The following is a 9,295-nucleotide window of genomic DNA, read 5'->3' on the forward strand; positions in this document are numbered from 1 at the left end:
TATGGTTTTGTGAATCGTCTGGCAACCCAAAATTCAAACCTGGAATGTGAAAAATTATACGTTTCACACGATCGTTTATGCTGGCATGCTGTTCTAAGGAATATACATCAAGTTGCTCATTCAAAAGGAACTATTTGCATCTGTTTCTTTCAGTTCTACCAAACAAAGGTAAGATTGTATTTTATTATTACTATATTTGCATTAAACATGTTAAAGCGTGTATGTTTTTAGTCAATTTAATCAGTGAAGTTTTAAGTACAATGAGTAACATATGGCATCCACAATATAATGACGGTTGATGTAATTTGAATTCGAGGAAAGTCTTTAAAAGCTGAGGACTTAAGATGTTTTTAATAGGATATTGTTTTTCTAATTATTTACCATTCTTGACTTAAAAGTATGTTGTAAGGTTTGATGATATTCATGGTTTAATTCCGTATTGGTACTACTAAATAAAATACTTGTATGTTCGTGATGCATTCGTATAGCTGGCCTATTCGTCGTGATTGAAAGCTTTATAAAATTGCAATCTCAAAATTGAAAAAGATCGGCGATGTTGTCAGAATCGAAAGGCCGTGCCTACAATTAATTATTTGGTTGAAATTCAAGGTGGTTTATTGACTTGAGTTTTGTCTTGTTTGTCAAATTGTTATACCTATTTCATAAGTCTATCTGACATAATGTGTTAGATGAGTATTAGATTAGCATGACACTCATGACACTCGATCATCAGATCGTCGGACAACTTAGTACCTGATTTAATTACAAGTAGGCTATATTATTATTCTCATCTATATCATGTATATTTACACAGGCAAATTCCTGAAAGTAGTAAGAGAAGTCATCAAGTATAAAAACAGAACACGTGAGAAGTAACATTATTAATTACAAGTGCAAAAAAGAGTGGCCGTGGTTACCCAATATGTAAGCAATATGTGATTAATAGGAGTATTTAGCGCCCAAAACCTCATAATTTGAATAATTACTTTAAAGTCAGGCAGAAGGGTTTACTGGAAATCCATTGAAATGATTATCATGTTGCCGGTTATTGCACCCAGAGGTGTATTTTGTGCACCCAGAACTTCACCTGTACCACCTCAGTCTTGACCTATGTTCTGGGTTAGTCACAAACTCCAAGTCCATGGTTAAAAACAACAGATGGTATGACCTATAAATCATATATTACCCAGAGAAGTTCAAGTACGCTAATTTTTGCCCTAAACAATGGAATGTTGCAGATGTTGGAATATTTATGAAATGATTGCAAATGAATAATGATGTATATTGATTGCTTGGAAGTGGAACACATTTGTTTTTATTTAGTGTAATTAATTAGGTTTGTGTTGCCTGAAAGCACTGAATTAAAAAAATCAAAGAGATCGATGACCAGTACGATTCTTTAGCCCTAGGTATGCATGCATAAGAGTTCAAAATGATTAAAAACAACAAGTAGAATTTTTTAGCTGTAAATTAAGACCAAAATCAAGTTCATGTAGCCCCTGTAGTCATTAATTTATTCAAGTTACACATGCGAAACGCCCTGTTCCCATAGACTTTGTGTGCTCCTCTTCCCCATCCTTCCCTCACAACTTTCGATCAACCACACATCTCCAGTAGTTGAAAAGCTACATTGTTCATATTTACAGGGTTGCTAATGTTAGTGGTGTTTTAGCTTTCAAATGACACCAAAACAAACTATGACATTTTATCAATTAAACAGATCACAATTTAAAAATACATAACCCCCCACCCTGTTTGGGTGGCGACTGGGAAAACGCATATCCATTAGTATTAGATTACCATCTCTTGTAATCTTAGTTGTTCCCCTTCGTATAAAGTTTTAAAAGCAAGACAATTACTTATTTTGTACATGTAACATGTCATAAAATCATATAGGCCTTAAGGTCTGGCAACTGCTGGTTCAGAAGTTTAAGATATTGTCCTTCGTTCTGTTGAAACATTTTTCGATGTGCTAAGAACATTGTCGAAAAATATCCATATTCCATATTTTGCAACATTGAAGTTTATCATTTGTTTAAAGAGTGATAGAGTTACGCAATCTGCTGTTTAGTTAGTTATCAATTAGAACTTTGTAAAGAAACATGACAAGATAGCTTTTTATTGTACCTGATTGAAATTCAAAAAAACTATGTCAATATTTTGGTGCACTCTTAAGGGATCTAAAATGAGCGTTTTTTGCGTTTCGACAGTATTTTTAGAGGGACATGAGAGCACCTCAGACCTATCGAATTGCATTCTGAATACGAAGCATGTCTTTCTGATATCAAATATTTTTCATTTTTTGAAAATCACAATATAATACAAATTTTATGACAAATTATAAAAAATTGATATAAATTCAAATTTTTGATATATAACAATCCTCGAAGTAAATTATATAAATCTAATGACATATTCTTAAAGTGTATGTAGCAGGGAGGAAAAGCCGACAGTCAATTGAAAATTTTGACCTTTCATATTGAAGATATGGATTTTTTTCCCAAAAGACTTTGTTTTGGGAAAAAATCCATATCTTCAATACGAAAGGTCAAAATTTTCAATTGATCGTCGGCTTTTCATCCCACCTACATACACTTTAAGTATAAATCATCAGATTTGTAAAGTTTACTTCAAGTACTGTTAAATATCAAAAATATCAATTTTAATGATTTGCCATAAAATATGTATTACATTGCGAATTTCAAAAATCAAAATTATTTGATATCAGAAGGACATTCTTCGTATTCAGAATGCAATTGATATGTCTGATGTGCTCTAATGTCCCACAATAAATACTGTCCAAACGTTCATACCCCAGCCCTTAACTATAAGTTTTGCTTTTTGCAAAACATGCACATGAGGGCCGCATGTGGTTTTATATTAAAACTCCACTCAGCCAAAAATATTTCTATATACATGTATTTTAATATAGGAATATCGAATAGACACGAGAGGTTCTTTAAATATTTTAATATTTCTCAGGAACTGTCATTTTATACCAAACAATCATAACCTGTGCAAAATGTTCCCTTGCCTCCACCCTATACTAGCTTTAAAAACAAAATTATGAATTAAGATGCAATTTTCGTGTGTTCAAAAGTACACAATATGAAATTGTGGTTGATTTACACAATTGAAGTACTAATAATCATGATCATTTATAAATAGGCCATAATTCAAAATAGGCCTATGTTTGACATTTTGCACTTGCGATGAAAATCACAATAACTTGTTGTGGGTCAAATCAGTTGTGGGTCAAAGTATCACAAGATACTGAACCATCAACAACGGCAACATCATAAACGATATTGACTTCCAAATTCCATGCGATAATGCATTAAAAATATTTAGCTTTGATTCATATGTCTTTATTCCAGATACGACACCTTAGTCTTGTTGGAGGACATGATCTCAACGAAACCATCAGGAGGATGATGAGGAAGCTGGGAACGAACAATTTGTGGTCCTCCTACAGTGTATAGGGAGAAAAGGCAAGCTGAGCATTAAAGATAGCCCTTTCAAGTTTCTACAAAGTTATCGTCAGTAAGTTTCATAGGCCCAAGATACAATCTATGATTAACATAATATGTCAAATCACGCAGGCCTTTCCTTTTGGGTGAGAAAACAGATCCATAAGCTTCCATAGAGCTAAGATCGGCTAAGCCTAAACAGAATGCATATAATTTGTCATGCTGTCTGAACCAATCATAGTGGGTGTAATATATACTCATATTCTGTGACTATAAAATTAAAATATGGATATTTAAATCTGACCCCTAAATCGGACATACGTTTCCAACTTGGTTTTTTTTGTTGTTATTTTAGATTATATGTGTATACTTTATTCATAAACTTATCAAATAAAAAATTCCCCTAAGACCACAGACCGCACGTATGGTAACACGTCGACATGTAGGCTTTTGGAAAATCCTAATATTGAGATACAGACCGTTTATTTTGATAAAGGAGTTTAATTTAATACTGAACTCATATCATTTCCACCTTTCTATAGAAGCTTGCATGAAGAATCATCCTCAAGCTAAGGAGGTTGAGATAGAGAAGGGACTTGGAGATTATCTGAAAAGAACACCAAATCTTCCAGGTGGAAAAAAGTATAAAGTAAGTTCAAATATCATTGCTGAAATGCCAAATTCATTTATTTAATTCATGTAGGCCTAAAACAATGTCTAGGGATTATAATATAAGCACTCATTCTAGACACCACCTTGTCCTCTATTTGTAAACACGTTTAAATGCTAAACATGTTTAGGAATTAATATGTCTTAATGTGTTTAGATATTAAACATATGATGTTTTGAAATTTGACATTGGTGTTTAGGTTTTAAACGTATTTACAAATTGAGGACCAAAAAAAAGTGTTCAATCTCTAGACACTGTTTTTGCAGTGTATTACTATGTTTCTGTATCTGAATATCAAAAGTGCATAAATATTGTTCGTTGAATGTAAAATGAAAAAATATCGCATATCGCACAGCTCATTTTCTTTTAAAAATAATGTTTAAAAAATAATAAAGCATAGCACAAAGCTATTTTACCAAATGTATCTGAGACATACTTTTTGTCCTTACATTTCACACACCTACGTGATGTTTCTTTCTCTATGGAGCATTTTTGTTTATTTTCACTTCTCTTAGGTTCAGTAGGGGCACCATGCCCCCCCCCACACACACCCCACGCGCGCATTATGATTTCGTTATGGTTTATACAGACCTTGAAAATTACTCAGAATTAATGATACTGATAATATAAATAAGTTGTCTGGATATCTAAGGGTGACCATAACCTGATAGTATTTTTTTATTCATAGAATTTCTTATGCCTATTTATATATATTTTGTCATGGCTGCTATTTTAGTGAGCTGATAGATTTAAGGGGAATCGGGTTTCAGTTCAAAAAAAAAAATGATGTTTCCCAAAATGATGATCATGCTTATAAATAGATTGTTTTCCATTTTATTATCTATAGAAAGCTGGGAATGTGGATGCAGCGGTACCTGTAGGGGAATTGGAGGATGATGAGCGCGGCGAAAATGAACGTGGCTCCCAACAGGAAGAGGAAGAACAAGACTAGGGGACACATTGAAACTGAAGACCACAGGCACTGTACTGGTAAACATGCTAGTTTTACAACATTGTCGGACAAGGTGCTCACTGTCTATTGAAGTATATATATTCGATAAATATAAGGTTTAAGTTTAAAATAGCTGTGATTATATATCAGACTTTTATTTTAAAACATTTCTCATAAGCATGTTAAGATGTTTTTGTTTCTGGCGAAGTGACGTCCTAATCGGATTAACTACCATAGCAATAGATGAATACAATTTTTAATTAGATCGCTCTGCACTACAGCAGGTTGCACTCATCACCTGTCTTCAATCATATAATAGATTGAATACAATACCGCTCTTTTCAAACAGGCTAATCTTACAGGTGCAAGTGATTAGCATTTCTTTGACATAATATATGGTTCAATGCATCGGTACCGCATGGACGTTGTAGGCATACGGGGGATACAGTCAAAATTTTATTCATCTATTGCTATGGTAGTTAATCCGACTAACTACGTCACTTCACCAGTGTATAATCACCTAGTATTCGCTGAGTGCGTTTCCACAATCGCTGATTTATATTAAGCCTTTTTTGAAGTATGGCGGGCACAAAAGAGGGAGTACTTTTATTTGGGTAATCTTTTGTATGCTGAAAGAAAGCATACACAAGATTACCCAAATAAAAGTACACCATCTCCATTTGTGCCCGTCATACTTCAAAAAGCCTTATTGTTGCAGCGTCGAGGTCCGTTCAAACTACGCCGCAATGCAGTGCGATGCGGTACCGATAAATCGATTACTTTTTGCCTCAACTCAACGCTACTCGTCGCATTTCCAAGTTAAAATGTATTGAACTTCATTTATTGAAGTATTCTGCAGTGCGGCACCGCACCGCACCGCAATTGCGGCGTAATATGAACGGCCCTTTGGTCAAAGTTGCATTAAAGGCCATGTATGGCTTGCGACTTGACGCTCGAGGGCATGCTATAATCTGAGCCCGAATTAAAAGACTAATTTGCGTCTGACATCCTGCCAACCAGACCGAAAATGTACTCGGACTTTTAAATTCTGCCTCAGATTATAGCGACTTATCGATTATAGTAACTATACCGTGATTTTAATTTGCTGTAAAACGAGAGCATACTTCCGCGATGTTCACAATGCGCCTCCGATCCGAAGCGTAGGCCTACTATGTGTGCTTTACACGCCGTACGTGTTGTTATTTCTGTCGCCATACTCGCAAGTTGCGCCTTGTCAATCGCGCAAGTACGCTCTTGTCAACGGTTTACAGTTAATCGCTCTGCCCATCAGCAACGGAAGTGATGATATTATCTGTATGTTGTGTAAACAATGTAAATTAGTGGTTTTTACGTTGTATTTGGGGACACTAGTAAAGAGGTAATAATTCAATTTGAGGAGTTTTATTTTATCTTTGAGACTAGACTATGCGTATTCAAATTATTTGACGTGTTTAATGACATTAAGGGATCTGGAATGAGCGTTTTGAGCGTTTCGACAGTATTTTTTGTGGGACATGAGAGCACATCAGACATATCGAATTGCATTCTGAATACGAAGAATGTCTTTCTGATATCAAATAATTTTCTTTTTTTAAATTAACGGTATAATACAAATTTTATGACAAATTATTAAAATTTGATATTGTTCACATTTTTGATATTAACAGTCCTCGAAGTAAATGTTATAAATCTAATGATATATTCTTAAAGTGTATGTAGCTGGGAGGAAAACCAGACGATCAATTGAATATTTTGACTTTCCATATTGAAGATATGGAATTTTTCCCCAAAAGACCTATTTTTTTGGGTGTTTGTGAGAAAAAATCCATGATACGAAAGGTCAAAATTTTCTAAATTGATCGTCGGCTTTTTATCCTAAATAAATACACTTTAAGTATAAAACATCAAATTTATAAAGTTTTCAAAAAAATATCAATTTTTAATCATTTCACATAAAATGTGTATTACATTGCGAATTTAAAATTTAAAAAAAAAAATCAAAATTATTTGAGAACAGAAGGACATTCTTCGTATTCAGAATGCCATTCGATATGTCTGATGTGCTCTCATGTCCCACAATAAATTTTGTCCAAACGTTCATACCCCATCCCTTAAAGGAACAACCAAAAAGATCGAGGTTTTTGGGAGTGGGTTTCAAATCTCAATGACGTTTGTAAAAATATTTCTTTTAAGAAGATAATTTTCAACATTTGTGGATTTACGTTTCTGGCAGGGAGGAGATGATGGCCGAAAACGAAAGTAGTTTCGTTTATAGGACTAATTTGCTCGTTAATGCTTTGGGTACCGGTAGTTCCTAGCACTCTGTACTCTGATACCTGTATGATGATTTTCCACTGCGCTCGCTGCTCGCTCCGCTCGCTGTTCGAGAGGCGTCGCGGTTTGAGAACGGGGCTAGTTCCATAAGGGAAATGCAGACTTATCATCTTTATAGGCCTACATTTAATCAATTTAGGTAATGAGCCGTGAAAAGGCTCATGAACTGTACATTTGTCAATATTATGCCTAAAATAAATGCATAAATGTTCATGGTACTTTTATTTTACAGAATTCTGCCTTAAAACTTGGTCAATCAAAATGTATAACGTGTTGTTAATTCCGTCGCCATATATTCGTTGTGAGTTGCGACTTGTCAACATCGCGCAAATACGTTCTTGTCAAAGTGTCAAACCGGACCACGTTACTTTGCATAAATGCTAATTAAATTTGAGAGAGGCTAGACATTACGAACATAGTAGGCCTATGGCAAAATTCTACAAAATTAAAGTAAACCATGAACAATAATTATGACTTAATTTTAGCAAAGTGTTGGCAAAAGTTACGAGCACTTTCAAGTCTAGTCATCATCAACTCTCTAAGAAATAATTGTCCTCTCAGGAGAACCCGCCCTCTTAGATCTTGAACCTCTAAAAGGTTCTTTAGTTTGGGGTCATTTTCGATGGTCTTGGAACCATATTTGGTTCTTTAGAAAACCTCTAAGGGTTCTCCTGTGAGGACAACTTTAGAATCTTTTAGAACCTTTATTTCTTAGAGTGTTAACTGCGCTTTGTACGTGAGAGTAATCAATTAAGTTTGTCGAATTTAACTGAAGACCGAATTGAAAACATTAGTTTGCGTCTGACGTCAGGGCAAAGGCGCGGTGTGATTGGTTGCTGACCTGCGCAGAACGGCATTTTTGGTCTGGTTGACAGGACATTATACGCAAACTAGTCTTTTGAATATTATTCTGTCTTCAATTATAAATAGTAACTTATATTTGAGAGTTTTCATGTATATAAATCATGTTTTAAAACTTTTTATCCTATAAATGTACAATAATCGGGTTTCATGAGTATTCCATCCATGCATATGTATTAAACAATAATTATTATAAATCGAGTAATAGAGTGTATAAACAGTCATCAATGGTCATGACAATAGTTGACTCGATACATGGTAACACAAGTTCCACATGTTCCATGGGGTGATTTTGCATAGCATGTTTGTATAAAATTAATTTATGTTTCAGCAGTATTTTCAACGAAAATGAATGAAGAATAGTATTCATACACAGGAATAAAGTTTAATGAATCACACATCAAATCAACATTAATTGTCTGGTGTGATTTATTATGTGTCGTGTAAGTCGTAAGTATCACTAATTTGCCAAACTAACTTGTTTCATGAATTTTGTATTGGCCTAATTTAATAATATTTGATATTTGTTTTGGACTTTTATTAAATTACATTTTCGCTTTATTTTCATTGTCTTAAACTAATAAAACATAGCACGTTTTCTAAACGTCACTAAAACGTCAAGAAAACGTTCTAAAAACGTAGTAGAAACGTAACATACGTTTTCTGGTGGTGAGTAATGCATCCTCCAATACGTTTTTACGTTGCTATAACGTTTTCAGGACGTTTTGGACGTTTCTGCAACGTTCTTAGTACGTTAGTTGCGTGCTAGAACGTCCAATACGTTTTCTGTAGGTCCTGGATACGTCTTGGGTAACGGAAAGATAGGTCTTAAAAACGTCTTTTACGTTGCGAAAACGTTTTTAGAACGTCTTTTAATAACGTTTTAAAACGTCAAAACCCTCCACAAAATTACGTTTTAAAAACGTTTTATCAGAACGTCTAGAAAACGTCAACGGTACGTTCTCACAACGTTCAGAAAACGTTTTTTGGTTAGCTGGGGGGGCCTAC

The 9,295-nt window shown here is 34.3% G+C and overlaps 1 long non-coding RNA gene across 1 annotated transcript; it reads left to right on the forward strand.

The window, feature by feature from the left end:
• Positions 1-120: 120 nt before the first annotated feature.
• Positions 121-5,339, forward strand: LOC140165618 (uncharacterized). Its single transcript, XR_011860743.1, has 4 exons — positions 121-168; positions 3,378-3,543; positions 4,013-4,119; positions 4,988-5,339. It is a non-coding gene; the product is annotated as an uncharacterized lncRNA (long non-coding RNA).
• The last annotated feature ends 3,956 nt before the right edge of the window (positions 5,340-9,295 follow it).

This window comes from Amphiura filiformis, chromosome 12 (genome assembly GCF_039555335.1).
Source record: "Amphiura filiformis chromosome 12, Afil_fr2py, whole genome shotgun sequence".
NCBI lineage: Eukaryota > Metazoa > Echinodermata > Ophiuroidea > Amphilepidida > Amphiuridae > Amphiura > Amphiura filiformis.